This window comes from Littorina saxatilis, linkage group LG4, assembly GCF_037325665.1.
Source record: "Littorina saxatilis isolate snail1 linkage group LG4, US_GU_Lsax_2.0, whole genome shotgun sequence".
Taxonomy (NCBI): Eukaryota; Metazoa; Mollusca; class Gastropoda; order Littorinimorpha; family Littorinidae; genus Littorina; species Littorina saxatilis.
In genome coordinates, this window is record NC_090248.1 from 39783352 (window position 1) to 39810037 (window position 26686).

Genomic DNA, 26686 nt, shown 5'->3' on the forward strand with positions numbered 1-26686 from the left:
TTTCTTGGAGTTGTATTGCTGTGGCGTGATATTCTTTCAACTCTTTGGTTTCTTGTTGAATGGTAATTGTAAAAGACAACAAAGTGCCCGCAATTATCGAAAAACAGAAGTGGTTTGATTGTGTGTGTGTTTGTGTGTGTGTGTGTGTGTGTGTGTGTGTGTGTGTGTGTGTGTGTGTGTGTGTGTGTGTGTGTGTGTGTGTGTGTGTGTGTGTGTGTGACTTTTGTGAAAATATGAAATTATATGAAAGCCTGAGAGAAGAGAGGAATACGAAGATATATAGATATGGAAGGGGCACACAAGATCCATTTAACTTTTCTGGTACAAACCAGTTTGTAAAAGTTTCATATTCCCGATTATTTTGTCAAGGTAAACTTTACAAATTTATGTTCAAAGTTCTCCTGTTTCCATTTCTATTTTTATGAGATAAATGCACTGCCGATTGGGAAAAAAATCTGTATGGGGGTTCGTTTTGCTTGATGAATTATGGATTTGTTTTGTTCTACCTTCCTTCCTTTATTTCTTTCTTCCTCCCTTCTTTCATTATTTCCGTCCTTTCTTCTTTCAATCTTTCCTTTCAAAAGCTCAGCAATGCAATTTCTCTTTTAGAGATTAATAAAGTTATTGTATTGTATTGTATTGTATTGTTTTGTTTTCCTGTTGCTTTGCGTTCCTGAACAATTGTTTCATTTATTTCTACCCGACTCGCTTTTTTTTTCTCCAAGTTAATTTTAATGCTTATACAGAATATAAAAAAATGCAGAATATTAATTTTTATCATCCAAGATTGCGAATTCTTCCTGATGTTGGGGTTAAAATGACAAGTACTCAATACATGCACACTAAAACGTATCATGTATAATAATAAAACATAATAAAAAATAAAATAAAATACGGACTCAAAAACAATTAGCACAACTACTGTATCTCTGTTTCACTCGCCCACCGTCGTAAGCGCGTCTGCTATGTTTTTAATCCTACTGAATGTTGACGAAAGGTTTATCTAAAGGTTTGTTTGTGTTTCATCACCTCCTATTTTGAGCGCATCACTCACAAGCGTGAGCACATATAAGCGCGCGTACACACACAGAAACACACACACTAACACACGCGCACGCACGCACGCACGCAGGCGCGCGCACACAGGCGCGCGCACACACATACACATGCACACATACCCATGCACGCTGGCACGCACGCATTCACGCACGCAAGTACGCGCGCACGCAACCAGACACACACACACACACACACACACACACACACGCACACACACACACACACACACGCACACACTAAAACCATCCCACACACACACACTGACACTGACAAGCAAATCACGTCTGAACTAAAAATACACTCTTGACCCTGTGTCCAATCTCTCATGCAGTGATGTCGACATTGGCAGCAGTGGACACGCGTGATGAATGTGATACGCTTTTTCTCTCACCTGGGGCAATATTAGCAGAGATAGAGTATCATAGCAATATTTAACACGCGTGGTTAATGTTGTGGTCGGGGCTCTGTTCGTCCGTCTGTCGCTGTGTTGTTGTCTGTGTGGTGATTTTTTTTTCTTGTTGCCTGTTTTTTGTTATAGTGGTTTTTTGACTGTTGTTTTTTGTGGTTTGTTTTGTCTCTGTCTGTTGGGGGGCGGGGCTGGTCTGTTTACATGTTAAGTTGTCTGTCTGTCTGTCTGTCTGTTTGTCTGTCTGTTTGTCTGTCTGTTTGTCTGTCTGTCTGTGTCTGTCTCTGTCTGTCTGTCTGTCTGTCTGTGTCTGTCTGCCGGTCGGTCTGGCTGTTTGTCTGCTTGCTTGTTGCTGTCTCTGTCTCTCTCTGTCTCTCCTTCTCAGTCTCTGTCTCTGTCTCTGTCTCTCTCTCTCTCTCCGAACAGGCTACTTTTACCAAAGGGATCGGCTCCACTACATGTTTGAATGTCGGTTTACTTTAAACTTTGTTCAAGAAGTAAATATGTCAAATTCACTCACTAAAATATCTTCTTATTTAAAAGCTTACTGGTTGGCTCGGTCTTTGTCTAGTTGGCAAGCAAAAACGCCGTGAAAAAAAACATGTTGCATTTTATGCAACGGCATTAGATTTGGATAGTCTCTTAAACACCCCATTTCTTTTGAGAGAAAATGACCTTGAATTCAAGTCAAGTCAAACATATTTCCACTATACAACTTTTGTAAGTAAACTTAAAATGTCTTCCAGTTTACAATTTTTTTTCTCTCGGTAATTCTCAACGCAGTTAGTGTAACTGGTTCTGTAACGCTACTGGTCAATCGAATTATGTGCAGACGATCTGCACGTGTATGCTCGAGGAAATTCCCTCCATTGCAATCCATAATTGCAGTCTCGTCCGATTACTTTCCGCAACACAGATCAAAGGGAATTGCCGTCATGAGCAAATATGGTGATTTTTGTTGCTTCCATTTTTTTCTCTCATTAGCGGCTCAGCCAACTTAATTCTTTAAAGCTACAACGCCCGACAGAGTGAGGCAAAAGTGCGACTTTTTTTAGGGAAAAAAGTTGCTAAGAAAATGGTGTATTTTTAATGAAATGTACAGTTGATTAGAACGTTGTGATTGTATACTTACAAATACATATGACTGTATGTCTGGTATTGTCTGTGATTTAACGTTCCAGAAATATCCTTTCTTGCTTTTTAATTGTGTATTTTTTTCTTCTGTTATGGCATTATGTTTAATGAGATGACTCGCTAGAATGGAATTTTCTCTGTTTTAGAAATCGGACAGCAGCAGCGCATATATTATACACATAATACCAGGTTTTGAACATTGATACATCTACTTCTTCATTGTAGTCTCGCTAAAGGATACTTATGATACAGTTATTAATTCAGATTTTTTTTTTAAAGAGTAAAAGACCCATCGTGACAAGTTACTTCTAAACATTTGACGGAAGAGCTTGGCAGTGAGGTAATTTTAATTTACCACCTATTTACCACGAATTCTATAATCAACTTCCTAACATAAAGTTTCAGTTATTTCTGTACAAAATTGTGCTGCTCCAAAAACGTATCAATTGAGAAATAGACGATGTTCAGCAATGCTATCGGCGTGTTTGCATTTTGTGTAACTAACTATCAAGGAATACAACTATCAAGGAATACAACTATCAAGGAATACAACTCTTCCACAGAGCATAACAATCCCTGGCAGATCCCAAAACAAAGAGACTGCCAACGTTCCAAAATTCAGAATAAAAATACAAGAAAGGTAGGTTGTTGGAACGTTTGTTATTGACAAAACAATACATTCACAAATATATCTGTGAATGTATTGTTTTGTCAATAACAAACGTTCCAACAACCTACCTTTCTTGTTTTTTTTATTGTTAATCCCTGGCAGAGTTATTTCAGGTAAATTTCTGTTATCCGTGTGTTCGGTTGTTGTTTTTTTGCGGAAACTGCATCACCGTGAAAAAAGCTGCAATAAAAAAATCGCAAAAAGAATTGGGCAAAACCATGAGACCAACATAGGTGGCGGTTACACTTCTTTTAATAAGGATTTCCCAGTGCCGTTTGACAATGTCGTTTTCAAATGAAAATAAAATGGCAACCATTGTTTTCTGAAAATGCAAAATTGATATTGAATCATTTGTCTGGGTTCGCTCTGTGGATCGTTTTAAAAAAGACGATTAGTATTCCTTCAAAGCTATGACAAATGTTCCATGATCACATTTAAGTTTTATTTTTGGGTGACATTAAAAATGCGTTTATCATAACGTATTAATACCGAATTGATTAGTTTCGGCTTTGAAGAACAACTTGTTCGGACTTTTTTTCGGAAAAAGATAAACAGTGTGTGTGTGTTGTTGTTTTTAAATTGCATTTATTTGGGAAATTACAGGATTGTTAATCATTATTATTTTAGCTTTAAAAAAAAGGCACAAAATAAGCACTTCATGCACATTGTACCCTTTAGTCGGTAAAAATGCTGTTTTAAAAAAGTGCCATTACCATACATGTAATAATATCAGATTTACAACTTTGAATATTGATTTTAGTCTCAGTGAGAGCCACACTTGCTCCACGCAGTTCACAAAGTAGAAGAGAAGGGTTGATGAAAAAGTACCGGTAAAAATGCGCACACCGTCATATCCCGAAATTACTTGTAAGTTTGAATCCTAGTCTCAGAAACAAATAATCCATATTAAAAATTAAATAAAATCAACTCCTTTAAGAACAAATGTTTTAGAAGCCCGAACAGTTGTTCACTGATGCGACACAATACATTATATAAACAGCATTATTTTCCATGATCGAGTGGGCTAATATTACACTGCAACGCTTTTGTCAAAAGCAAATTCATCTGGTTAATTTACAGGGTTAATAATATTGAGTGCAAACCAAACGAAAGGAAGCCTGTTTTCTGCATCAGAATTAAGTACATAGTGAAAATATCAACGGTTGTAAAACTGATTAGAAAATGAGCAGCTGGCTATCATATCGTTTATTACAGTTATCCTCCTGTGCTTATGTTTCACATAAGTTGCGTATTTATCAATTAAGCAGTGCTCCTAATTTGTTTTTATGTGAATTAAGCTTTCGACATTTTCTTTCATCTGGTAAGCATAAAAGAGTTTTATAATAATAATTATAATAACTGGACATTTTTAAGTGCTCTAGGCCCTTTACAAAAGAACATATATACAGAATAGAACAATTAAATGTACAACCTACATAAAACAATTAACCATACGGACAAAAATCACATGTAGCTTACTGTTCACACAATATTCATATTATGCTATACACACAATATATATGTCACAGTGGAAATGAGAATCCAGTGAGATTCCGAATCGCACTAGTGGAGATTGGAATTCCAGTTTGCACTAGGGCAAACTAGAATTCTCATCTCCACTGGATATTTGCTAGTGAAGATTGGAATTCCAGTTTGCTCTAGTGCAAACGGGAATCCAGTTTCAGTGGAGATGGGAATTCCAGTTTTCACTAGGGGAAGTAGGAATTGGGGGGAATTGTTGTTAAAACCATTTGATCTTGAGTCACTCATGATTTTAAGGCTTACTCATTTCAGGTATTGAAATAAAAATAAATGTATCGATTGGAGATTGGATTTCCCTTCTTTGAGTCATGTGACGTCAGAGGCCGACAAAACTTTATAATTTGGCTTTTCAGGTTGACCGAAACTTCAAAGGAACTCAAAAAAAAACAACGTCATGTGTTTGATTGCATGTGTGTGTGCTGTTCAATGTCAAAACAACAACAAAGTGAGTACATGACGTGTGTTTTGTAGTTCCTTTGAAGTTTCGGTCAACCTGAAACGCCCAAATATGAAGCTTATGTGTTTGATTGCATACATGTGGATTGCATGCATGTGTGTGTGTGCTCGTTCAATCGTCAAAACAACAACAAAGTCATAAGTACCTGAAAGGAATTCGATCGATACATAAATGTTATTTGCGTGTTTGACCAAAATATGACATTTTACACAGATCTTGACAGTCATTGTTCACCTCGACCGCTAGCGCGGTCTCGGAGAACAATGACTGTCTCGATCTGTGTAAAATGTCATATTTTGGTCAAACACGCAAATAACGTATAATATTATTGAATTGATGTAATCGAACAACACAATATCGATATCATTAAATCATATCACATGTGCATGTAGGATCCAACAGAACTCGCCATCAGGCCTACTTCGGAAGTCCACCAGATCAATCTGGACGCACTGCAGAAATTCCAAATTGATCAGAGGTCTACCTGCTGGAGGGTATCTGGTCGGCTGTCGTGTGCTACAGCTTGTGCATGTCTTCAAAAACAAATCAACAACAGTCCATTTGATGCCAGCGTAATGTGCTTTGATTTCTGCCCATGTTTTATCACGTCCGGAATGTCCTACATGTCCATGACATTGGAAAACGATGTCGAAAAGTATATCCTGTGTGATGACTGGCTTGTTGGATTTTTTGCAGTACACAATGTTCCTTGCACCAATTTCTTCCAATTTGAACTGTTTTTGGCTCCAGTGTTTGAATTTTGCTCCATGTTGGGATTTTTGTCCGGGGCTAGAATGCAGACACGCTTCAATCTTGTTGTACTTTTCTTGAGTTATACAAAATGCATCTTTTTTGTTTGTATCCAAAGATTCAAGATGCTGCTCTAAAAGAAAATACAATTTCTCCTTTTGCTCCATGATTCACTCTCTGAGTCAGTTTAGCAGAAAACAAACTGCAGCAAGTCAAAATTTCTAACTGAGTGGAGAAGACTAGTGTTCATTCTTTCTTTAGGACTAAGAGTTCACAAAAGAAGTGAGAAGGCCAGACAGATAGACGACTGAGTGAACGTTCAGTAGTCGTGGTTTTACAATACAATACAATACAATAATACTGTCGACTCTGATGGCCGAGGCCATCTCTCTCTCTCTCTCTCTCTCTCTCTCTCTCTCTCTCTCTCTCTCTCTCTCTCTCTCTCTCTCTCTCTCTCTCTCTCTCTCTCTCTCTCTCTCTCTCTCTCTCTCTCTCTCTCTCTCTCTCTTTATCTCATGCTTCATCTTATATAAACTTTTAACTTTGTAATATGATTTAATGATATTGATGAAAAAAAACTTATTGTGTTATCGGGGGGTCGTGGGTTCGAACCCCGGCCGGGTCATACCTAAGACTTTAAAATTGGCAATCTAGTGGCAATCTCTCCGCCTGGCGTCTGGTATTATGGGGTTAGTGCTAGGACTGGTTGGTCCGGTGTCAGAATAATGTGACTGGGTGAGACATGAAGCCTGTGCTGCGACTTCTGTCTTGTGTGTGGCGCACGTTATATGTCAAAGCAGCACCGTCCTGATATGGCCCTTCGTGGTCGGCTGGGCGTTAAGCAAACAAACAAACAAACAAACTTATTGTGCGCAATTACTCTGTGTTGTTCGATTATATCAATTCAATAATATTTATTTTTATTTCTGCATTTCAATACCTGCAATGAGTAAGCCTTAAAGTCATGAATGACTCAAGATGAAATGGTTTTAACAACAATTATAAATCTTTGAACACATTATTTCCCCCAATTCCTATTTCCCCGAGTGAAAACTGGAATTCCCATCTCCACTGAAACTGGATTCCCGTTTGCACTAGGGCAAACTGGAATTCCAATCTTCACTAACAAATATCCAGTGGAGATGAGAATTCTAGTTTGCCCTAGTGCAAACTGGAATTCCAATTTCCACTAGTACGATTCGGAATCTCACTGGATTCTCATTTCTATTGTGACATATACACACATACCCAGCGAACACTTTCAACAATCATGCCAACTTTGTGGGAGAGGAGTACGTGCAGAAAGGATTTATCATTAGTTTTATCATAAACAGAATATAGTAATATACCAAACACAGATAACAATGATGTATAATAATGTAACATTATATAAATGCACCACATGTGTGATTTTGTTGTTGTTGTTGCTGTAGCGAGACCTTTTTCATTTTATTTACCATGGATTCAGATGATTCGATATCAGGGTGATGGTTAAGAAATTCTTCAACCATCGCAAATCCGATCTATCTAACTATCTGAACCCTGCTTGTTACGACGCTACGAACACAACAGTGACAAATTACTCCCTGACAATAGGACATGATACACGATCCTGCCTTACATTGTCATCCTACGTCTGTGACCCAGACCCCCCCCCCCCCACCCCCCCCCCCCACCCCCCTACCCTTATCTTGCAGTCCCACCCGCGCTCTGCTTGTTTTTAACCCCAATCCCTCCTCTGTCTGTTTGTTTGTGTGTGTCTTTGCCACGCTTTGTCTTTCTTTGTTTTCATCTGCATGTTTTCTGTCTTTGTCTATCTGTCTGTTTCACTATCTGTGTCACCTTCTGTGTCACTCTCCCTTGTTGTGTGTGTGTGTGTGTGTGTGTGTGTGTCTCTCTCTCTCTCTCTCTCTCTCTCTCTCTCTCTCTCTCTCTCTCTCTCGCTCTCTCTCTCTTGTTAAACTTTGAATTTTGTATTTTATCATTGTGTGTTTGTGCGTCCCAAGGACAGATTGTAAGAAAAGGCATAGCCTTAAATCTTAATCCTTGTAAAACAAAGTTCAATTCAATTCAATTCTCTCTCTCTCTCTCTTTCCCTTTACTATTTCTGTCTGTCTGTCTGTTTGTTTGTCTGTGTCTGTCTGTGTCTGTCTGTCTGTCTGTGTCTGTCTGTCTGCCGGTCGGTCTGGCTGTTTGTCTGCTTGCTTGTTTCTGTCTCTGTCTCTCTCTGTCTCTCCTTCTCTGTCTCCGTCTCTGTCTCTCTCTGTTTTTGTCTCTCTCTGTCTTTGTCTCTCTCTGTCTCTCTGTCTCTGTCTCTCTCTGTCTCTCTGTCTCTGTCTCTGTCTGTCTCTCTCTCTCTCTCTTTCTCTTTCTCTCTCTCTCTCCCTTTACTATTTCCGCTGTTCCCCCTCCCCCACCCCCACACTCACACACTACTCCACCCTCTCACCTCTCATGCCACCCCCACCCCCCCTCCCCTTCCCCAGCATATTCTAATCTGACGCCTGACGACTAGAAGGGTTAATGATAAGATCAAGGGACGGTAGCGCGATTGTTATGAAAACCGATACGGTGAGAAATCTTTGTGCAGCCAACCCTTATGCTTGTTAAGGCTGTCATCGCTCTGGTTGCGTGTAATCTTTAAAAGGGGTGACGCTGTAGGTGTTGTGGCGTAGATCTTTGTGGGTATAGTGTTTGACATACAAGGTAGCAAATAAGGACGATAAAGGGGGGGGGGGGGCGGTAGTCGGGGATGGGGGGGGGGGGTGTCGGGGGAGGGGAGGGATTCAGGGTGGCTGCGGAGAGAAGGGTGATAAAATGCAGCAAAAGGTGGTGAGGAAGAAGAGAACTATGCACTGTGACTGACAATTTTTAACAATTTGAAAACAAAATGATTCAGAAAGCTTGTCATAGATATGTCCTCCTCTTCAGACTCCTCAGCCTCCTTTTCATCGATCTTTCAGACATCGCTTTAGGTGCTCGGTAAACAGGAATAATGCCGGTGTAACACGAGACAATTACTCCCACGAGATTTTTACTCCGGAGTAAACATTTCGTACGAAAATGTTACTCCCTTTGCGAAAAAAATACTCCCCCATTACTCAAGAAAATTACTCCCCACGACAGGTGAGTTCCGAGTAAAAATTTCGTACACAAATGTTACTCCCCTGACGAATAAATAACGAATAAATTACTTCACCCTAACACGAGCAATGTAACTTCCCATGCCAGGTGTACGAAATGTTTACTCCCTTGTCCCCTGTAAGTCTTGGTGGTGGAAGGGGTGGAGGGAGGGTAGCGCGACATTCGTTTGCGCGAGATCACATATTGGCATTATCCCTTCGCCCGCATCCCATTTTCGCGTACGAGATTTTTACTGGAAGTAAAAAAAATGGGGAGTAAAATTTTCGTGGAGGGAGTAGTTTTTTCGTGCCTTGGGGAGTTCTTTTCTAGTACGAAAGGTGTACTCGGAGTAAGAATTTCGTACGACATTTTTACTCCGGAGTAAATTTTTCGTGGAGTAAAAATGTCGTGTTACACCGGTCCACTTGAAAAGTCAAATGTGACCAACAAAAACCGTTCACTTAATCATTGCGGCCAGGGAAATGACGTATAATGACATGACAGGTCCTTGACTGTGATACAAACAAACAGAACCAAAAACCAACGTCAAGGGAAAGACCGCCCTGTAGACGTGACCTCCGGATGAATTCTTTTCCGATAGTTTTACATAAATATGCAAAATATCGGACATTGCTAGTTAGACATTGCGAACTCAGTCCTCTATACTGCCTCTTCTTCTCCTTGATCTGTTTACTCCCGTAGGTTCGTACATATATCTGCGGGGCTACGTTTCCGCAGTTGGAGTCGTCGTGTAAATTTCTATCTTGGTCACCTTGACCTTAATTGATGCCTGATCCCTGAGCGTTAATCAAAGGATATCCAAGTGTAGAAATGTCACTACACGATAGGCGTGCTGTTTATGCTGCTTATCCCCTTTAACATGTTAAAGATGCTTTTCCCTTTCCGTTAAGTTTTGATCTAGCTTCTGAATCGCAGTTTTAATTTTTTTTTTCGTCACCTCATGCTTGGTTGTACTGTTCTGTTTTTGGGTTGCATTCAGGTATTTGTCTAAAAGAAATGCTTAATGTTTGGATCTCTTAAGCTAGATGGTTAAACAGGGTGTTGCCTGTATTTAAAATAGAGACTTTAGCTAAATCAAGGTAGAACGTCAAATGCTAATGGTTTAGTCTCGGAAAACAAGGTTTGGTGTTCGCATTGCCTGCTTTTTTCGTTTGTAGAAGAAAAGGACATTCCTCACCATCTGGGAAAACAGTATTGAACAGTTGTCGATTTGAAGGGTATTTTCTTACAGGTGGATATTACTCATTTACAAACCTAATGATAAAGGTAAAGGTAAAGGTATTCCCATAACCATCTGGTCGTAGGGGAGAGAGATGTTAGAGATCTCAACTTTTCTGGGGGCCAGCTTTTTTATGAGGGCGGTGCCCATCTCCCCTCCCTCGCTGCCTTTTGCCTTCCCCGGCCCTGAATAGGGTCAGGTACCCATTTCCAGCTGGGTGGACTGGAGAGCGCTCGGAAAAATCGGGTATTTGTATTTGTCCCCGAGTGGGGGACGAACCACGACCTCCTGCGTGAGAGGCAAGCGCTCTAACCACTGCGCCACTCCGTATTCAAAGTATTCAAAAACAAGTTGTGGCAGATTCAAAGCGTACAGTACACTCGAAGTGTTCCAATGTGAACACACTTTTTGTAACCATGCAGTTGTGAAAACTTCTAGTTTGGAGTGTAACATTAACTTTTCTGGTTAAAATGACATTTTAAACTAGAAGTCTGCACAACTGGTTACAAAGAAATACGGTGTTTTCTTTGCACATGTTCCCCGTCTTTGCGAAACAGTTTTGCTAGTTTGTTTTTGAATTTGTCTAGAATCCCTTCTCATACCGGCCCCCCTCCTATACTATATAAAAAAAAAAAGCTTGGACGTATAGTTTACAGATGCAGTCAACGTATTTTAAAGATTTTTTAAGCCAAACAAGAGGGTGATTAAGCACACTTTTTTTGATTGATTGCGAGAGGCCCGCCAAACTTGTCAGTCAGCGTACATGTCGTGTGTCCTTTTCGCCCCAGGCCATAATTATTGGCGCTCGTCTATACAGCTATCCAATCAACAGTGAGAGCACAAAATCACATGTGGTGGATTATGGGAGGACACTATGACGTCTGAGTCGCCGCTTAGGGGGTATTGGATGTTAGAAAGAAAATGCATTACATGTGCAGTAACCTTCGTACTACTGATGTACAATTTCCCTCGTACTAAACTATCACGGTCTCTCACTTTTGAAACATGTTTCACTAGCTCTATCTCTGTGTCTCTGTCTGGCTGGCTGGCTGGCTGGCTGTCTTTCGTTTTACATTTAGTCAAGTTTTGTTTTATCTTTGTTTGTGTCTTGTGATAGTTTTGTGATTTTTTGTTAGTTATTCTTAATGCAGTCAGATTTGGTTATCTGGACCACACTAAATCTTCAACAAACCGAAAGCTCACCTGGTTTTTGCGCACCCGTATATACGGGTTGTGCATAGGATTCAGTCTGTCCGTCTGTTTGTCTGTCTGTCTGTCTGTCTGTCTGTCTTCGGTTAAGACTTGTATCTCTGGTACTCTGGGTTCAATTGAGCCGACAGCTGGTGAGTAGCTTGGAATTTGGGTGCCTACGGTGTGTGCCAAAACTTAGGTTCCTTTTTTTTCTGCATCATGCAATGTGTGGGTAGACAGACCATCTTTACCATCGTCAAGAGATAATCTGTCATTTCCGTTGGTCCCTCCAGACTCTCTATTATATCAAGTGCTTTTTCCATTGTCATCTTATGCTGGCTTTCGCAGCTGCTGCCGTCAATAAAAAATGGCACTTATAATCAGTCGGCTAAGGACCGTTTTGGTTACTTTTTGGCGTCACGTTAGCAAACACATTTTTCTGATAGATTTTAACACCACAACACTAAATCTAAAGTTTTGGGGCAATATTCCAAACCACCGGTGAGAAAAACGTTGGTTTGTGTGTATGTTTTCCTTCTTTGGCGTTACTATTCTTGTTTTGAGGGTTGGGTTCATAAAACGGACATAAAACTTAAACCGCTTGACAGAAATTCTATAACTGTAAATCATTCGAAAGGGAAGGCATTCATGTACACGTTTGTGCCACTTAAAATGACGTCATTATCTGTTTGTTTTTGTGAAATTGACAAGAAGAGCGGCAGGGCCGGACTACCGGGGGGGTTATGGGGGTTGCGCAACCCCCCCCTAGCCTAAACATGTACCTTACTTATTTAATTTTTTTTTTATTATTGCTTATTTTATGCCGTTTTATGCAAGGAGCGACCATTTTCCTATCTCAGAATATGACCTACCCGTCAGCTTCAGGGGGCTTCGCCCCCAGACCCCCACAACGAGGGGGGGGGGGGGTTCTAGGGTTTCTGGACCCCCCCCCCCAGCCAAAAAATAAAAATATTGAATGAGGTATGCATTTCTTTATTTTACATTGAGTTTCAATTTTTGGGGTATTAATCAGTGACAAAATCGGCTGCCTGAAACTGGTAATGATCATCCTCAGAATGCACCAGATTGCACCATTTTGCATCCTTTTTTTCAAAATTTTCCGGGGGGGGCATGCCCCCGGACCCCCCTAGCAAGCTAGGCGCTTCGCGCCGTCGGCTCGGCGCTTCGCGCCTTCACACCCATTTCTTCACAATATACTTTTGAAAAAAACCAGTCATAAAATGAACTGATCCGCCCCTGCCGCCAGGGGGGACATCCCCCTGGGCCACCACTGGCAACCCCCCCCCTCCTCTTCGCCTAGTCCGGCCCTGAGCGGGGTAGTAGTTGCGCTGAGAAGAATAGCACGCTTTTCTGTACCTCTCTTCGTTTTAACTTTCTGAGCGTGTTTTTAATCCAAACATATCATATCTATATGTTTTTGGAATCAGGAACCAACAAGGAATAAGATGAACGTGTTTTTAAATTGATTACGAAAATTTAATTTTGATAATAATTTTTATATTTTTAATTTTTAGAGCTTGATTTTAATCCAAATATAACATATTTATATGTTTTTGGAATCAGAAAATGATGGAAAATACGATGAACGTAAATTTGGATCCTTTTTTAAAAAAAAAATTTTTTTTACAATTTTCAGATTTTTAATGACCAAAGTCATTAATTAATTTTTAAGCCACCACGCTGAAATGCAATACCGAAGTCTGGGCGTTGTCGAAGATTAATTGACCAAAATTTCAACCAATTTAATTGAAAAATGAGAGCGTAACAGTGCCGCCTCAACTTTCACGAAAAGCCGGATATGACGTCATCAAATACATTTATCAAAAAAAAGAAAAAAACGTCTGGGGATATCATACCCAGAAACTCTCATGTCAAATTTCATAAAGATCGGTCCAGTAGTTTAGTCTGAATCGCTCTACACACACACACAGACACACACACACATACACCACGACCCTCGTCTCGATTCCCCCCTCTACGTTAAAACATTTAGTCAAAACTTGAATAAATGTAAAAAGGAGGAATAATTGCAATCACACACACACACACACACACACACACACACACACTTACACACACACACACACACACACACACGCACGCACGCATACACACACACACGCGCGCGCGCGCACACACGCACGCACGCACGCGCGCACACACACACACACACACACACACACACACACACACACACACACACACAAAGACACATACACAAACATACCGACAAAATGACAGACATACACACAGTGAGACAAACCGACACAGAAACACGCACACATGCACGCACGCACTTATGTACGCGAACAAAGACGTAGAGATGCTTATAGAGAAACAATTACGCAACCAAAAAAACACACAGACAGACAAACTTCATTCTTGGTAGAGAAATGCATTTCTTTCTGTATTGCTTTCTCTTTAAGTGCACGTACCTCGCAGAGAGAGAGAGAGAGAGAGAGAGAGAGAGAGAGAGAGAGAGAGAGAGAGAGAGAGAGAGAGAGAGAGAGAGAGAGAGAGAGAGAGTGAGAGAGACAGACAGACAGACAGACAGACAGACAGACACAGAGAGAAAGAGAGAGAGATAGACAGACTGATAGACAGACAGAGGGAGAGACAAACAGACGAACAGACAGACATAGACAAACACACAAACAGAGACACACAGACAGACTTCACTATTGTATGTGCAAGTAATTTTGTTAAACCACACGTTACGTTCACCACTGAACGTGTAACCATGTAAAACGTTACTATCTCTTTATATGTGTTTACTTGCATTGTAATCCTGGCGGGGGGGGGGTATAAATGTATGTAACGCGCAATACATGCCTTTTAACTTACTAGAATTGAAATTTTCATTTAAAGACTAGCATAAGAGTGTGACACGTGGTTCATTCGTTATTACCTTATTACAAAAAGAAAAAGAAAAATGGCACTGACGCTACCGGAAATAGAATTTATCAGTGAAATTCTACCATCAATTTAGTAATCGATGCGATGTAAATTATCCTAAAACTGTGGTATGATCACGACATCGTTTAGCATTTAGGATCAAATGGTGCCAATGTGTCCACAATGCACTAATCACAGACAACAGTTATACGCTTTACGTACATGTAACTCTCCAACTGACATTGTCTGCCACTTGAAACAAATGACTTTCGAAGGAAAATTAACTCCAATATATAAATATTATGTATTATTTTTAATAATTACTTGCACTTTTTGAAAATAAAGCTTTTTCTACGATAATGTGTTTACCCCCTAAATGTATAAGTCATCCGGTAGAAAAACCGGAAGTATCGTGTACTAAGCATATGTATATGTTTAAAAAGTTAATTGTGTTAATGTAGAGCATCTTGCCTATGTATATGTTTAGGTTTTGAATACTTTAGGGGAAAAGCATAGCCATTATTCAGTCATCTTTAACTAACACACCTAATCTCAGGGCCCATTTTGTTAGTGGGGGTAGGGTTTCAATCAGTCAAAAATCACTTTCATTCAATATTGTCTGCCATTTCAAATACATACACGTAATTGCACAATTTCTTGAATTTTAAGATGCTTTAACTGACTATACCAAGAAAACCTGCACTTTTTGTAGAATTAGTTTTTTGTCCATGATTTATCTTTAAAAATGTCAATTCTTACGACAAAAAATGCTAACAGTTGCCTCACCAGACGACACGTACCTACGACGTGAATCGTGTCTGCCAATTAAAATGCATATATTTTGAAATAAGGGGAATCATAACATATTTCACTGTAAAGTGTCTCACTCTAATATCTTCTGGGTTCATGGTGTATTTGGTTAAGTGAATTGCAGATAAGGTTTTTTGAAAATGACAGCTATACATATATTTTATTAAAACTGAAACTGGTGGAGTGAAAAACAGACCTGTTTTGAAGAAGTCGTACTAAAATCATTTATGGCCTTGAACTTCACAGTTTGCGTGTTATCTTTTAAAGAAAACCCGTTTTCATCACTAACAATGACCTAATTTACACATACATATCGGTCGGTCATAGTCGCGTTTTTTTTAGAGAGGTAGTGTACAAAATGTCGTTTTGTACGTTTAAATTACATGTCCATTATTTTAGTCATATATCAATCAATAAGTAAATGCGCATACTTTTATTAAACGTTACTTTCACTTTAAGATCGCTTCTAACATTTAGTATAATTTCTGACAAATGCACGCTATGTAATAAATTGATAATATTATGGACGCCATGTGGTAAAACCGGAAGTTGAATTATTTTGCGATAGCAAAATCCTTTTACAATGATCACTTTCCTTTTATATTGAGCTGATCTTTAACGTTATGGGTAAAAATCTAACAGATTGAACCAAATTATCCTTTTTCAAGCCTGTGTATGTGTAAACTCTTTTTTGCTTCGACCCGGTTCGGTTTTCGGAGTTGATTCAGAATCATCCATTATTTATCTTATATGTCTGTTGTTGTCCTCGGTAAATTAACAATTGTTGATGTAAAATAATTCTAGCTGTGAGAATAAACAATTTTCAAGATGTTTTTGATTGCGGTTTCAACCAGGCGTTCTGTTAGCTATACATATCGATTGAGAAAATGTCATTTCCTGTTTTGTCGTCCGCATGTTATACAGATGTTGTTAAAAATAAAACTGTGTATACGAATTAGGCATTTTACTTGCTGTCTGATGGCAACAATCTTTAGCTTTCGTTTAAGGTATAATTTGCTTATATCCGTATGCAGTCAAGCGGTACATGACGTCTTTTTGTAACCTACCCCCTGCGTCATGGCTGCATTTTTGCAGAATATGGGTCATGTTACAAAAACGCTTCTCATTCTTAGGTGGTTGGGTTTAGCCATTTGTCGTTTACCGAACTGTGGCTGCAAATAAAACGAACTTTCCAAAAAACATAATATCTAATGTGACCACCAAAAGTAACCCTCCCACTATAGCCAGCCAGGTGACTATTAATTTGAATTTACTTAAAATGTTCCTCTTACAGAGCTTTTAGTCCGTCCTTGGAACTTGCACGAAGTACTACTAACAAAACCTGATTTTTTTTCTGTCAACTACTTTTAACTGTTGGCAGGGTCATGTGATCCGTGATGTTTCGTATATATATTAATATTATGCAGCTGGTGAAACCAAGATATGTTTTTTCAACTGTAACCGTTGTATGCAAAATGAATATCGAGGTAATTTCCTCAATAATTATCTAATTTGAGGGCTCTGTCGGGTGTATTGAGTGTGTGTGTGTGAGAGAGAGAGAGAGAGAGAGAGAGAGAGAGAGAGAGAGAGAGAGAGAAAGAGAGAGAGAGAGAGAGAGAGAGAGAGAGAGAGAGAGAGCATACATTCTTATTGTAAGTAGTAAGTACGCTTGCTTGCTGAATTTTGTTGTTGTTATTGACTGTGTACTTGTTCTTATCGCTATGATGGGTTAGTTTGCTTGTATTTTCTAATGTCATTATGTGTATTGTGTGTGTGTGTGTGTGTGTGTGTGTGTGTGTGTGTGTGTGTGTGTGTGTGTGTGTGTGTGTGTGTGTGTGTGTGTGTGTGTGTGTGTGTGTTGGTGTGTGTGTGTGTATGTGGGAGGTGTTTATTGGAATTGTAAAGCGCTTAGAGCTGTGAATCGGGACTTGCGCTATAGAAAAGTGATTTATCATTATTATTTTTGGCTCTTTTGTCTGTCTTGGTGCCTTCGCCAAACAGTGCTTACAAAAAACCGATACACTTTGGGTTTTGTTCTGAATGATTAAAATTTTGTTTCCAGAGCTCTGTCTGAGCTGTATCTCGGCACTACGATTCTCATTCCTTTCTTCTAGCGCTAGTGCCGAATGTCATGAACAACTGAAATCATGATACTTTTTTTCTCAATAGTTATCTCTATCTCTGGAATAACCTATCCCTATATAATGTTATCAATTATTGTACATCTGATCGTCATTTTTTATCATTAGGCCAAACAAAAATATATGTTGGTTTAGGGTAACCCAACCGACCCTATTTTTTCCCGCCGACCCTAAAACTTTTTTTTCATTTCTCAATTATTATTTTTTTTAAACAACCTCTGGCACATTTTGCAAAGACTAAATGTGACCCTCCACCACGGAATGAGTCGCATGTCACCTTTGCATGATTTTCATATTTTGACATTTTCCTAAAGAGTTTTTTATGCTCTATCCAGTGGTGAAAACCGTTTTAGAAAAGAGCAAAAACTGTTTGAATTATAAGCCTGTGACTAAGGTAACCCTCACACTGTTACCAGACACTCCCCGGACTTATATTAAGCCTAGCGCAGAACCGCGCGAGGTGACATGCGACTCATTTCGTGGTGGAGGGTCACAAATATTAAAAAAAAAATTTTTTAAAAAGCCGACCTACCGACCCTATTTTGGGGGGTCATGTTATGCTAAACCAACATATATGTTTGTTTGGCCTTATCTGATTTTCCTCAATCATTGCCTCTGAGAAGACAATTCTGTCCATTCTGGCGTTTCCACCAAAATTCAGAAACAAACAAACTAAGTCAATAAACTTCATTGTCTCTTGATAGTTTCTTGAATTTGTTCACAGGGCTCTATCGTCTGCGGTTTGCATTATCTAAATCATCCAAACCAAAAAACTTATCTCTTCTAACAATGATTTCTATGGCTTCTTTATTTTAACAATGTTCTTTGCCTGTTCACATGTTTTAGTCGTATTCTTTCTTCTTAAGAATGATTTCCATTACTCCTTTATTTCAACAATTTTGTTTGCCTGTCCAACAGGGCTCTGTCGTCTGGGTGGCTTTCGTACCCCATATCATCCAAACCACGACACTTCGTTTCATGTAATTTCTCAGATGTGAGATAATAAAGTTAACTTGATTTAATTAGATCTGATTCTAAACAATTATTTCTATGACTTCTTAGCTTTATTTCAACACTTTCCTTAGCCTGTTTCGCAGGGCTCTGTCGTCTGTGGTTTCTCTCGGGCCCTACATCATCCAAACAAACACACGTCTGTCTGTTTACAATTATTTCTATGACTCCTTGGCTTTATTTCAATAATGTGCTTTGCTTGTTCACAGGGCAGAGTCCTCGGTGGTTGCACTCGGACCCTATACCATCCAAACCAAGACACCTCTTTTCTCTTGCAATTATTTCTATAAGTCAATTTATTCAAATCATGTCTATTGCGTGTTCACAGGGCAACGTCCCAGGTACTGGCTCTCGAAGCAAACATCATCTGCAACAAGATCTAACAAATGAAATAATGTCTATGACTCCTTTATTCCAACAATGTCCTTTATCTGTTCACAGGGCTCCGGCGTCTGCGGTGTCTCTCGCCAAACAAAGACAATTGTTGTTTTTTGCTAACAATTATTTCTGTGACTCCTTAGCTTAGTTTCTACAATGTCCTTTGCCTGTTGTCCGCAGGGCTTTGTCGTCTGTGGTGGCTCTCGGAGCCAACATCATCTGCAACAAGACAGCTTTTCCTTCTCAACAATTATTCCCATGACTCTTTCATCTAAACAATTATTTCTATGACTCTTTTTTCTAAACTATTATTTCTATGACTCTTTCTTCTGAACACATATTTCTATGACTCTTTCTTCTAAACACATATTTCTATGACTCTTTCTTCTAAACAAATATTTCTACGACACCTTTATTTCAACAATGTCCTTTGCCTGTTTCGCAGGGCTCTGTCGTCTGTGGTGGCTCTCGGGGCCAACATCATCTGCAACAAGATCCCGGGCCTGGTCCCCCGCCAGCGAGCTATCTGCAGGAGCCGTCCGGACGCCATCGTGGCCATTGGGGAGGGCGCCAGGCTGGGGCTGGCAGAGTGTCAGTACCAGGTGCGCAACATGCGCTGGAACTGTACCAACCCCGACCCGGAACACTCCATGTTTGGATATGAACGGATGGCTCGTGAGTTGCATTATAACTTGTTTTGGGTAGGGGTGGCCATGGAGGGGCAGGGCGCCAGGCTGGATGCGCGATCCTGAGCGCTCCTTGTTTGGATATATGAACGGATGACTCGTTGTCTTTGTTTTTCTTTTCTTAATTGTGTGTGTGTGTGTGCTTTGTTTGTTTGTTTGTTTGTTTGGGATGTTTCTTTTTTTCCGGAAGTGTCTGGGCGGGAGGCGGGAGTGTAGCATTTGCGTGCATGATCGGAATGAGGACGGGACTGGCCTTTGACGAGTTGTTGAATAATTTGGGGTAGGGAACTGTATTCGCCGAGTGTCAATACAATGTACATCCATTACATGTGTATACAGTTTAATAATAATAATAATAATGGAAATTTATTAAGCTGATAAGAACAGATACTACACTTTGATCTTAGCCAAAAGGCCGAGAAGCGATTTAAGTCAACCCAAACACAGACATATGTAATACAATAACCAACATTAAAGATGCAAGATTTTGTCCATTGTAGAAAACCACATACAATTGATACATTTATAAAACGCCAATGAAGAAGGACGCTCAGCTGTAGAGACAAAGAAAGAAAGAAGAGAAAAGGAAGAAAGAAAAAAAAAATTAGGGTTTCATTCTTTTTATTTATTTTTCAGCTTGAAGCGGACTGCATGCAACTGAGGCAAAAAAAAAAAAAAAAAAAAAAAATAATGGAAATTTATAGAGCGCTTACCTAAAAGCTCCAAGCGCTTTACAATGACATTATTATACACATGTACAAAACCAAAATACAATCATTAAGACACAAAAAGAACAGGAGTACAAAAGCAAATTCATCGTTTAAATCCATGCAGTCACAAACAAACACACGCGTGCGCACGCACATACGCGTGCGCATACACACACACATGCTATCACCACACACATGCACAGATACACACAGACACACAGATACACATTCACACACACACACACACACACGCACACGCACACACACACACACACGCATACAGACAGGCACACACACATACATACAAACACACACACATACACATACACTCACACATGAATACTAATATACCTACACAAATCTGCATACATGGCGTACACACAAAAATCGCAAATATAATCACAAAACCAAGCTCGTGCTTATACATATCCATTTTTTTTTTTTTTTTTAATTTTCGCGCTTTCTGAGTCAATCGCAACCGCAACCGCAATATTTCAACCGCAACGTCCAAAAACGATCCCCAATAGGCTATGAATGGGTGGCTACTAAGTTACAAGTGTTGTTTAACTTAGCGGTTGGAGATGGGTCTGGGATTAAGGTTGAGTCTTGCATGAGCAACTTCTTGTGAAACTGCACAAACCCCGACAACAATATGACAGGTCAAAGCTTTCCTTTCAATCGTCATTGGAGTAACTCCTTCGGGACTTTTCAAAGATTTAAAGTCTGTATCGTGTGTGTGTGTGTGTGTGTGTGTGTGTGTGTGTGTGTGCGTGCGTGCGTGCGTGTATGTGTGTGTGTGTGTGTGCGTGCGTGCGTGCGTGTGTATGTGTGTGTGTTTTGTGTTTTCTTTTGTCTGTGTGTTTGTCTGTGTGTGTTTTGTGTTTTCTTTTGTCTGTGTGTTTGTCTGTGTGTGTTTTTTTGTTTCTTAGTTTTGATGAGTAATATTGATGAAACTGTCATAGAGAAACTAGCCCATCGTCATTATACTTGACACCCAACCTTTCTGCACTCCTCGAGTAAAGAACCCGAAGTGTATACACCGTATTACTGTGATAGTGATAAAAGTGATGTCATACACACAATATCTTCCACATTACTCGCTTTTCCGTCGCATTCACCTTCACAAACAGTCTTTCAATTTCAAAGCAAAAAACCGAAACGGTTTACATTTAACTTTCCTTGGGCTTCAGGCTTGACATTTCAAAAATGCGCATGCAACCATACTTTCTGCGCCGTGGAAAAAAGCAAGATCGTTATCAGATGCATAATTCACAGCTTGTGTTTTCAACACCGCGAGCACAAGTTGGCAAACATATCAGAGGATTATTTGTCCAAGCTGTCTGTGTATGGGTTTGAGTAGAACATAGCGTCAATCGGAGTCTAAATGTCCCGAGTAGCCCTTGAACGCCTGGACAACTGTCACTATCACCTCTTTGCTCCTGGCCTTTTCACTTGACATAGTTTTCTGTGAAGGAAAAGTGCGAAGTGTTCCGGTAGCTAGCGTCAGGACATAAGTATTTCAGTTCTTATCTGATGATGGGTTTTGAATTGTGTTTTTGTACATGTATGTGGGGGGTCATTTTGAGTGTCTGTGAAATGTCGAAGATTCTAGTGGTGACGGTGGTATAATTCGCTCTGTCGTTCTCTCTCTCTCTCTCTCTCTCTCTCTCTCTCTCTCTCTCTCTCTCTCTCTCTCTCTCTCTCTCTCTCTCTCTCTCTCTCTTATTGCGTGTGTCTGCGTTTCATCATAAAAAGTTTGTTCCTATGTATTCCCATTTCGATTATAACCATTTTGCTTAGATCAGGACTAGCTGTAAGAAAGGTCCTACGGACCTAATGCTATCTTTCCTGTAATAAAGTTCAAGTTCAAGTTCAAGTTCAAGTTCTCTCTCTCTCTCTCTCTCTCTCTCTCTCTCTCTCTCTCTCTCTCTCTCTCTCTCTCTCTCTCTCTCTCTCTCTCTCTCTCTCTCTCTCTCTCTCTCATTATTTTGAGGACATAGGTAGGAACATTTATTTGTTCCTTGGCTTAAAGTAAGAAGATTCCTGTCAAGTTGTCTATTTTTCTTAAGCACCTTTACTCAGATAATATGAGGGAAATGCTTAAAAAAAACTGCGCTGAACAAAATACGAGTTTTATCAATGTTACATGAATGCAAGACAATTGGCTTTCGAGAGTGAGTTGTGCAAATAAACAAGAGAAAAAAAACCACACAAAAACAATAAACATATAACACGGAAACAAGTAGCAAATGGCTTAATAATGCCAACTTAGACAAGAAATGGGGAAGAATTGTTTTCGGTGCCTGTACTTGACCTTGTTGTCGGCGCATCGCACTGGACAGCGCACTTCAAAAGCTAAGGAACACCAGTTTCACGTGCAATCTTTGGACGCTCGAAAACTATGTCACCAATGTCTTTCATTCTTCGCTACCTCGCTTGACTCTTTACCGCTTTCTGCATTTCTTGTTTGTGTCAAATATCGCCGAGAACAGTTGCTATGCAGTGTTGCTCTTAGTTTGGAAATGACATTTCTCAGCCGTCAAATTCCTCATCAAGTTCGGGTTTGTCGGCCACTCTTTCGTTTCAAGGGAGATTAAGGGAAAATAAGTTAACTATAACAAGAGGTCGAGAAGATGTTTTCTTCTTCTTGGGAGTAGTTTACGGTATTGATGTCAAGGAGCCTGGTTGTTTTGTAGCAAGTTTTGTTAAAAAAGAAAACTTGGACAGTTATTTTGGAAGAATGTATTTGTTTACGCAAAGATACGCTGGTTTTGATTCTTTGTTTGTTTGTTTAACGTGCTGTGTTGTTTTGCTTTGCGTGTAATATAATTCTTTGCATACAGGTTTGCTTAGAATTGCTCTGAAACAACTTAATATATCTTTCATGGATAAACAAGCCGTGAAATTAAGTTTTCTCGCTGCAATGGTCCATAACAAACACACACAAACAAACAGCCACGAAAAATAAAACAAGCACACAAAAACACACTTTGAAACACAGAATGAAAATGAAGCTTACAAAAGCGAAAATTCGTACTGTCTTGTGCTGTTCTTGTATCGATGAGTACAAAATTCTTTTGTTTTTTAACACGGAATGAAGCTAAGTTTCAAAACAAAGCTCAGGCCTTCCTTTTAAAGATACTTTGATTCTATCCAGACCTAGGAACCCATACGATTTCGCCTTTATTTTGTACGCTTGATTGTCTAAAAATACGGTCGGAACGGTCGGTGGACATTTTTGGAATGTAACCAAGTGCATGGGGGTATGGCCTTAGGCCAACAACAAAAAATGTTGGTTTAGGGTTTACGTGACCAACAAAAATAGAATCGGTATGTATAGGCTTTTTTTTTCTTGCTTTTTTTCGAGTTTGAAGAAGGTTACTTCCTTTAGTCTCGGTTTGGTTCGCAAAATGTGCCAACAGTTTTCGGTGTTTTTTTTGAGAAATGAAAAAATAGTTTTAGGGTCGGCGGGAAAAAATAGGATCGGTCGGGTTACCCTAAACCAACATATATTTTTGTTTGGCTTTATCCATGTAAAAGGCAGGCCAGATCTGAGACAGTGAGACGAACAAGAAGCGGTGTGCCTTCAAACTCGAACAGTCAGTCAGTACTCGTATACATGATCTTTAAAGCCTAGGTCCCACTATCACGAACATTTTGGCGAACCACAACGAGTTACTGCGATTTTGCCACAACGATGATGTTTGCCACGAACGATTGCGAAAAATCGGCCGAACAAGAACGAAGAAATACGAACCACAACGACCTCGGCGATGTTCTACACGAATCCCAAAATCGTTGTAGTTCGCCGTCAAAATTCGTCACAGTGGGACCTAGGCTTTACCAAGGAAGGAAGATACCTTTAAACAACGATACCTTTGAACAACGATACCTTTAAACAACTATACCTTTAAACAACGATACCTTTAAACAAAGATACCTTTAAACAACGATACCTTTAAACAACGATACCTTTAAACAAAGACACCTTTAAACTCCTGTCTTGTGACTAGCACAATGTGTGTACGGTTTTTGCGGCATTCTTTACCACAGCCCTGCTTCAAACACTGACGGCCGTGGCGGGAAGGCGCCAACTTAAGGGGGATTTACAACCCACACGCGAAATAATGGAGCGGTCTTCAATAGATGTAGGCCTCAAAGAGGCTGGTCCGTGTTGACTTTGCGGGACAATTGTAGTGGGGGGGAATTGTATGAGGAACGTGAGAAATCCAGTCTTTTCGGGATTCTTGTCCACTTTTCTGTGGTTGTCTTCCCAGTTTTTGCGTGCCTACCCGTTATACCCCGCCTTTCTTCTATCTTAAATACTGACTGACACCCACTCCTACCTCACCCCCCCCCCCTTTTTCCATCCCCCTCCCAACCCTCCACCCCCTTCCTCTGCTAACCACGCCCGTCTGACTGTCAAGATCGAGGGAGTGAGGTGTAGGGGGAGGGGGGGGGGGGAGAGAGAGAACAATTAAACAAGTATAAGCGGTTGTATCGAAGTTCGGGGCAAAAAACGTGTCGATATGATAAACAAAATAATAAAATTCCGGTCCTAAACTGAGGAGAAAACAAAAATAGAACAGTAGGAATTGCGGTCAAAATAAAAAGTTGACACACAAATTTAAGGTGGAAGGATAATACTGCTGGTGGGAGGGGGGGGGGGGGGGGGGACATCGTAATGCTCTACTCTCAGGAAACAGGAAAGTACAAAACTACAACTAAGAAACGTGCATGTGTATTGATTATCATTTTTAGAACGTGTCCATAAGCAGTCTGCTTGTTAACGTTCTTAATGTTGTTATTGTTTGAAACGTGTATCAAAGAAAATGACTAAAACACGCTTAAACCAAACGTGAAAATCATTTATTTAAACAACCAAAAAAGAAGAATGGATATCTTTACATAGGAAGGCACTGCATACAGAACAGGTAAAATGGAACAGATAGACAGAAGAAAAAAGAAACATGAATAGTAAGAAAGATAGGCAGATTATAGATAAAAAAAATTTAAAAAAAACGAGCGAAAACCGGACTCGGTGACAAAACTGACGGTAACAAAGATGTCAGCTTGCGCCCGCAAAGACAGCAGATATTTCAGTTTTGCGTTCAGCAGTCTTTCGTCGACTCCTTCTTTCTTTCTTTTCCTTTTTTTATATTTTTATTTGTGCAATAATCGTGTACTCAAGGATCTTACCTGTCAGGTGTGAATGAACAGGCATCCCGAAATGACTTTGCCCAGACATAATAGTTTGACAATTGATTCAGCCATATGTGTCCCAAACACGCGTATTCCCCCCTGGCTGCGTGAGGCCGCTTTCTCGCACAATTCTACTGCTCTTTCCAATCCATGAATTTTACATGTTTTGCGGCAATATTTCACAGGTGACTGCACAGACGCACATTTACGCAAGTATGGGTGTGCACATGGCGTGAAATTGTGTCCGGGTTGAATGCATTTGAGAAATGCGCAGCAATATTGAGGCCGTAAAGAGGGAAAATGGAATACAAATATGGCTAGACACTGGTTTTTGACGAACTCTTTCCATAAACCCCCATTGCACGAGGCCACTTGCCCCACATGCAATAAAACATTCGTATTCGCATTCGACTGTGCCCTTCGCGATTGAGAGTTGTGGTTTGTTTTCTTCCTATCAAAACATATTGTATATATTTGTTTGGAAGTTGACATGATAGCGCAGAAGTGTCGATAAATTGGTAGGATTGGAATTTAAGAAGCAGTGCATGCCTTGCTTTGCCTTCCGCTTCTGCAAGATTATCAGCTTTTTTTTAATCAATTGACGAAAAATACCTTCAAAAGAAATTGAACAGAACACAGGTAATAAAATTGAGGCCTGCATGTCCTTGCCATTATTGTTATTTTTACATTTTTCAAACACGTAGCTTGACAGTTACTATGTATGCAATTTGCTTTTAGCTGTCGTTTGGGAATAACATTTTTCAGCTAGTGACAATTTCCAAACTACTCAATAAAAATACGGCATGTTTTAACACGTACATAGTGTACTGTAGCCTACGTGTATTGTACTCGAAAGATACCATCTTTGAACAAAGGCTAAGGTCAGATTCTGCGTAGAGATACTGTCATCCCCCCTCCACGTCAAACAAAACACACACACACACACACACACACACACACACACACACACACACACACACACACACACACACACACACACACACACACTCTCTCTCTCTCTCTCTGTCGCTCTCTCTATCACGCACACACACACACACACACACACACACACACACACACACACACACACACACACACACATCCACACACTCTCACGCACTCACACACACACTCACACACACACGCACACAACACAACACATTTTGAACAGAGATACTTTTATTCCTCCCCCCCCCCCAAAAAAAAAAAATATAAAAGTTGTCCACACAACTAAATGTAATGTGTCGAAATTCCCGAAGA

At 40.0% G+C, this 26686-nt stretch overlaps 1 protein-coding gene and 1 pseudogene across 1 annotated transcript in view; both read right to left on the minus strand.

Annotated features, from left to right (window-relative positions):
* Positions 1-26686, minus strand: part of LOC138964735 (fibulin-1-like) — a 285783-nt gene that overhangs the window by 38263 nt on the left and 220834 nt on the right. The gene's annotated exons all lie outside the window — the stretch shown is intronic.
* On the minus strand, positions 19795-19941 carry LOC138965744 (U2 spliceosomal RNA; annotated as a pseudogene).